Source organism: Stylophora pistillata, chromosome 3, assembly GCF_964205215.1.
Source record: "Stylophora pistillata chromosome 3, jaStyPist1.2, whole genome shotgun sequence".
In the NCBI taxonomy this organism is placed as follows: Eukaryota; Metazoa; Cnidaria; class Anthozoa; order Scleractinia; family Pocilloporidae; genus Stylophora; species Stylophora pistillata.
The window spans coordinates 30,419,338-30,425,764 of NC_142521.1; the positions used below are offsets into that span (position 1 = coordinate 30,419,338).

At 41.0% G+C, this 6,427-nt stretch overlaps 1 protein-coding gene and 1 pseudogene across 1 annotated transcript in view; both read left to right on the forward strand.

The window, feature by feature from the left end:
- Nucleotides 1-6,427, forward strand: part of LOC111344194 (uncharacterized) — a 41,465-nt gene that overhangs the window by 26,758 nt on the left and 8,280 nt on the right. The window lies entirely within an intron of this gene.
- Nucleotides 5,702-6,427, forward strand: part of LOC148735563 (uncharacterized) — a 6,292-nt pseudogene continuing 5,566 nt past the window's right edge.

Here is a 6,427-nt window from a genome sequence, read left to right on the forward strand (position 1 = left end):
GCTCCAACACCAAAGTATTAAAATGTGGCGTGATTTTGACGAGCCGAAAGGGACGTTTGTTTACCTTTTTGTACTTCGTCGCACAGATCCTTGTTGTCGCTCTGTTAAAATTCTTAAATATTTCGCGATTATAATGGATACAAACAGAGACTCGGCCCACCAGTCCCAAAACGAAGACAATTTTGCGACCCTTAGGCTAGAGTTCTTAAATGAGGCAGAAAGAGAAAAACAACGCGAAAGAAGACTCGGCATCAGCGCCGTCACGATTCGCCTCACTGAAGAATCACTCTTGATATTGTTGTTCGTCTTTCGCGTCGGATTTGTTGCATTATTCCACCGGTTATATTATAAAAAAATTGGTTCATGCTTTATGCTATGCACTATCGAATTATGGAGCACTTCGGAAGCTTGGAGAACACTTCGAGGGACCTGAGTTTTAGGTGTCTAAGTTTTCGTGACACCCAGCGACCTTGCCATGAGTTCTAGTAGTTGCCTCGAACATAAATAAAACACTCGCGATATGTGAGCCTGACTCAGCCAGTCCAGCTTTGCATCCCAAGCAATGGGCTGACAAAATAGTCCCATCGTTTTCGGAAATGACCCAAATGTTCACTAAAGGATCATTCATATGCTGTGAATGCCAAACTCGTGCTCTCACGGCATATTTTCCGGCGATTACTTTGCCTACAACCGAGGTTACAAATCCCGACACCATTTGATTAAACGCCTCTAGACTCTTAAACGCCTTGAACCACTTCTTGGTGTAGAAGCTGGTCTCAAGAACGAGGTAACTCAGCAAGTCCGACGCTTCCACAGGAGGCAAGCATTTTGAACTGAACTTCTCGGCTGGTATGCTTGCAGGGTCAACCCCAATGACCGAAATCTTTTGCAAACATCTTTCCTTCCAACTCTCTAAGCCTTCGGCATACTCAGAGAGCACTGGGATACCTTAAGATGAATGCCAGATACTTTTATCGCTTTTTTCTTCCTGGATATTCATGTAGTTGGCGAAATAATACGGCGATAAGAGAGAGGGCTTCACTATAGAAGTCGACTAATTATTCATAAATTTGACACCCGAAGGACACCAACATGGCGGACACTAACTTCAGCAAAGCTTGTGACGTCACCTGAAACCCAACCATAGACGATATAAGAATAAACTAAGGTGTAATACAAAGTGAGCTTGGTTGCAGAGGATAGGGAAAAGCGAGACCTAAATATAATACCTATTGATTTAGCGATTTGTTTACATACATAGCTGATATGGTATTTCCAGTATATTTGTATTGTATTCAGGGGACTGGACTGCATTGGACTGGACTAGTAAAACGCGGACTAGTAAAACACGGACTAGTAAGACGCGGACGTAATTTTTTTCATATTTTTTCTTGTTTGTAAATCGAATAAAACTTAATGGTAACGGACTTAACAACAACAGCATCAACAACAACAACAAATTTCATACGAAGGCGATTACAAGACTTAATGGTGAGCCAATTTTAAAAATTTTGTCCATTTGATGTTATGCCAATTCATTTCGACGTACGGTTTAGTGAGTGGCAGTCCCCGTTTCACCTTAAAGCTACAAATGGGTTTGACATGCCCCAGATACAAACGATTTTATAAGTTTAGGCTAAGAAAGAATTTTACTCAGCAGCAGTTCAAAATCCTAATTTAGTTTCATCGAATCATTCAGCAGCCAGTTGAATAATTTTTTTCATGTTTTTCATGTTTGTAAATCGAATAAAACTAATCGGTAACGGACTTGACAAAGAAAAATTCATACGAAGGCACAAGACTTAATGGCGAGTAAATAATTGTATGCAGAAATGAACGTGATTAATGTATTGTGGGTCATAGCAATAGAAACTGCATAACTTTGGAGACGCGAGCCGACAATTTTCGTTTTCTAACGCAACTAAGTTAAGACAATTTTACTTAACTAACAATCCTAGATGCTACACAAATGACATTTTGCTTTTCTTTGTCGTAGTTCACCAGATACACCGAGCCAAACGTCCCACTTCTAAGCTCTTCTTTTAAACTTATGTCCCTCCATTCGAAATATGCAAAATTCACTGGAGGTTTTCGTTTTTTCACGAGAGACGGTAGCTTGCCGAAGAAGCTGCCATCTTCCCGCAACAACTACAATGCAATTAAATGTTGAGTTTTGGCGCGAATCTTTGATGAGATTAAAGGCCAACAGACCATTTCCGTTTCCTGTAGAAAAATAAGGGACCGTCGTACAATACATATCTGTTATTCACAAGCCGGGAGGTCCGTATTGGGAAAAACTGTGCCTGAGGTCTAGGATACCGCCAGAGGCCGTAGGCCGAGGGCGGTACACAAGACCGAGGACACACTTTTTCCCAATACGGACCGACCTATGCTGGTGAATAACATTTTTATGTTTTTTCTAATACATAAAAAAATGATTTCCAAAAGAACCCGAATGATTTAGGGCTACAATTAGGAGTTTAAGTACGGGAAAATCCTCCTTGAACTTAACATATTGATAGGGAGTGAGTTATAAAGAAAACAAACGTTATTCAAATTAAAGAGAAAGCTTTCGCCGAAACATTATTATTTGTAAAGGTTATTAAATATGGCGTCCCATCCGGGCCAAAATTCAACATTGCGATTTGAAATTGTACTTTTAGTATTCTTCCTTATTTCGGGATTGAACATTCAAGTTTTTATTCCTTATGAAACTTTTTCCGATTCAACCTTGTCTTTTTTACAATTAAACTTCCAAGTTTCAAGTATTAAACGTTGTACTTCTCGTAATTCCACTTTGTAGTTGTGGCAATGCAATATTTTTGTACTTATGGTGTTGATATCTTCAACATGCAGTACTTCGCGCTATTTAACATTCAACTTTCCATCATCCAACCCAGCTATTAACGAAGGAGCGAAGGCTCACTAAGGTCATGTACCTCATGTAAGCCACGTAACTTCGTACGAGGTTATCTTGTGAGATGAAAAATGGACGATATCTCGTATTTGCTGGACTGTGTTCATAATATACTAGACGTTTTAAAAGAATCAAGCAAACCAATAAGTTATTTGGTACTCTTGTCGAAGAAGCTAGCCAAGTAAGAAGTCATTTATCCCCCTCAAATACGGTCGGGTTCAAAGCCATCAATGAATTACATGGCGATATATTATAAAGTGTAGATGATGCGTAAAGACACATTATAGGCCTGTTGTCTGATCAGAACAGAATTTTCACGCCCACTGCGTAAAAGCTAACATCTATATTTTGCTAGCAAAAAAGAGTAAACAAACCCATGTTGTGCTTAATCTGTCCTTCCAAGGAATTAAATTTCAGAAGTAAACGACTTCTCCTTATAGACGGCCTAAAAAACACTTCCTATTTAGCTATAGCAAATCAGCAAGGTACTTCAGTAATCCGTTACATTTGCCGACAAGGCGCGGGTCTTTTCGCAGCCAGGGATCGGAGTTCAAGGCTTCCATAAGATATTTAGTCCATACTTTTACAACCACAATTTTCAACCAATTCTTGCAAAATATCTATAGAGGGCTGCTTTTCTAGTCTACTCTTTCCGTTCGTCCCCACTTGTATCTGTTTGAGTTTCTTGGGACACGGTACAGTTAAATTCAGCGGATAGAACATTATTAGCTTCCACTGAGGGTGTCTCAGACTCGACCGTTTCTGTGTAGCCTTTTACTACACAAGCAATTGCCAAGAATATTTCTTCAGTCTTACCTCCTTCAAAATGTGCGAAACAAATTCGAGTATGAGAGGATTCCAGCTTCAATGTTTTGTTCCTGATTAACCTTATGTATTTCTTTCTAAGACTTTCGTTCTTTGGCATACGATAAAATGATAAATTTCTATTTTTTCTGGATTGGTTAGTACACAATGGAACGCAGCAGTTTTAATGAGAAGGCATGACAAATACAGAAGTGTTTCTCTCACCCCGATGGCGCTATTTTAAATTTTTTCCTTCCAATACTAGCCCACGCTACTTTTAGTCCGCGGCAGAAACAAAATCTCACGCGATTTTGAAAAACAGCACTGGGGCTACTATTCGTTTACCTCCGGGACTTCTTCATCGGATGGTTTAAGTCGTATTCGGCAAGTGTCGAGTTCAGTCAAAATGTTTTCTGTTGAGAAGTTTTGCCTAAGGGTGATACCCTTAAGCATCAATGTAGCCTAAGGGACTTCAAGACAAAATTTGGGTCGGGGAAAGGGGAGGGCTGAACAGGAGATTGATTGCCACTAAACAAACGGTCGTGCTGACTTTTTAAGTTGTTTCGACCATTTTCTTTTTTATCTACTCTGACTGGTTCAGTTTATGGCTCGAACACTTCGGGAAAAAAAAGAAAACATACAAACGCATTTCACATATAGAAAATATACTATTCTTCCGTTAAAACTCAACGCTCGAAACATCACTTGAGCAACTTTCTAAGCGCTTGCTCATATATTTTCATTTGCCCAAGAAGCATTGAATGTTGTTGCTGATATGCATGACTGCAACTTTCCCTATTTCAGTTTTAACTCTGACCACTCGCTTTTTAAAAGCTAAGTCGGCGAAAGACTTCGATTGAAATACATCATGGCGCGTCTGCTTTATGTTCAACCAAGAAGGTATGATTTCATCACACTGTTGTACATTTGGGAAAATACTACGACACAGATTAAAAAGATGCAGCCCTCGGAGATATGTAATGGTTTTCTAACCTAAACTTCGGAAACACTTTCGTGGAATTCTTTAGCAGGTGACTAAGCACTAGATGTCAATGAGGCTAAACCAAAGTAAGCGTTTTTTCTTGCAACATGCGCCTCTATAATCAATGGGTTAAATTAGCATAATTGTGATGTAGACCTCTCACTGTAGAACAAGAGAACAATAACGTTAAAAGAGCGCAAATTTCAAAAGGACGCGAAATGGGTCATACAGGTGTAATAATATTTCTGTGGCTATATATGTTGTCGGGATGAGTGAGTGAGTGCGCGAGTAAGTGTAACTGCAGAATTCTGATCTTGACCCAAATTTGACTCGATGTTTCCCAGTACTACTTACTTGTCGTCTTAGTGTGCGTCAATGTTGGAGTTGATTCCATTGTAACGCTTTGCGACACCCTAATTCCATAACATCATTGACATGAGGGACAGTTTCCTGACGCTCTGACTGGTGCAAGCATGCCCCAATACTGCGATTCGATTGGTGCGAGATGGGCGCCCTAGTGCTTGGTGCGAGATACATACCAAAATACGGCGATCTGATTGGTGCACGCAACACACAAAACGAAACGTTAACATAGAGTTGTGTTTGGTACTCGGGCTTCCGTGGGAAAGCCCGAGTCTGAAAATGCAAGCCGTTTTGGTCGCCAAAAGGGGGGTCATGGTCCCAGGCGTTCCTTACGGAAAGCGCGGAAACTGGGGATGAGAGTGCGACAACTTGTGTTATCGTGAGCTCACACTTCGTAAACAACGTAATTTACAGAATGCTTTGTTTTGTGAAGACCGCTTTGCAAAGATTCCTGTCCTGTAAGTGTTGTATCTCATGACGTAATGCAATGTACGGGAAATTCTGGGTGAATAAAAAGATGGTCGCTTGAGATTAGCACGTGGTGTATTTCTTGGCTGAGTTTGGTCTTGTGTTTGATCTTTAATATACAAAATTGGCAACGAGGATGGGATATTTCGCCGGCATAAGTTTAAAATATGGCTGCTGTCTATGGCCCTGTGGGCCCATTTGATGAAACTACGTAGAAATTTGCCGATTATGCCGGACGCTACGATGCCTTCATGGTAGCAAACGAGATTGCCGAAGACAGACAAGTACATGTTTCCTAGCAGTGGTTGGACCACAAGCTTGCAAGTTGTTAAAGAATCTCTGTGACCCAGAGAACCCGAACAGTAAATCGCATGAGGATTTAAAGCAGATTCTGCAAGCACACTACGAACCGGCTCCAATAGTCTTGCCGAAAGACAAAAATTCTGGACTGCTTCACAAGAAGAAAACGAAAGTGTCCCTGACTTTGTCGTGAGATTGCAGAAATTGGCCTCCACATGTAGTTTTGGTGCCTTTTTAGAGGAACCTCTTCGCGATAGACTCGTATCTGGATTGCATTCCAAAATGTCAAGAACGCCGCGCGATCTATAAGCGGTGAGAGAGCCGACCTTCACGGCTGCGCGCGACCGGTGCACTGCAGATGAGTTAGCAAACAAAGCCAACAAAGAGCATATAGGAGAGCCTGTGAGTGCAGAAGCTAATAAAATCTGGGACCTAAATCAGGGGAACGGGCAGAAGAACACTGGTGGGCGTAGAACTAACTCTCGACGATGTGAAGCGTGTGGTAGCAGAACACATGGTTTTGATGTTTGCAAATTCAAAACTGCAACCTGCCATCATTGTCAGCAAAAAGGTCGTATTCGTCCAGTTTGCAA